The sequence below is a fragment of the Theobroma umbraticum genome, unplaced genomic scaffold (genome assembly GCF_002168275.2).
Source record: "Theobroma umbraticum cultivar Fairchild unplaced genomic scaffold, ASM216827v3 scaffold_86.0, whole genome shotgun sequence".
In the NCBI taxonomy this organism is placed as follows: domain Eukaryota; kingdom Viridiplantae; phylum Streptophyta; class Magnoliopsida; order Malvales; family Malvaceae; genus Theobroma; species Theobroma umbraticum.
The window spans coordinates 5,024,707-5,025,052 of NW_018397263.1; positions in this window are offsets into that span (position 1 = coordinate 5,024,707).

The following is a 346-nucleotide window of genomic DNA, read 5'->3' on the forward strand; positions in this document are numbered from 1 at the left end:
TATTAACAACTATATATAGTCAATCATAATCCATATATATAAATAACATGTAAGGAAAAACTAAAGTCAAACTACTAAACATAGAATTTAAATTTAGTTTGAAAAAAAGCCATACATATAAATGCAAAGTAAGATTAATTCATAGCATTCTTTTTGCAGGAACAACAAATGGAACTGAACCACTAGTGTGCTTTGGAATGCTTCCTTCTTTAGGTGTTAACCGATTTTGCCTTGCTTTTCTCGATTTCTTTTGCCATTCTTCTGTACCCCATATCATATCGATAAGGGCATCCCAAATTTCATTTGTGATCCATTCTCTTAACATGCCTTTGCAATCCTTAATGTT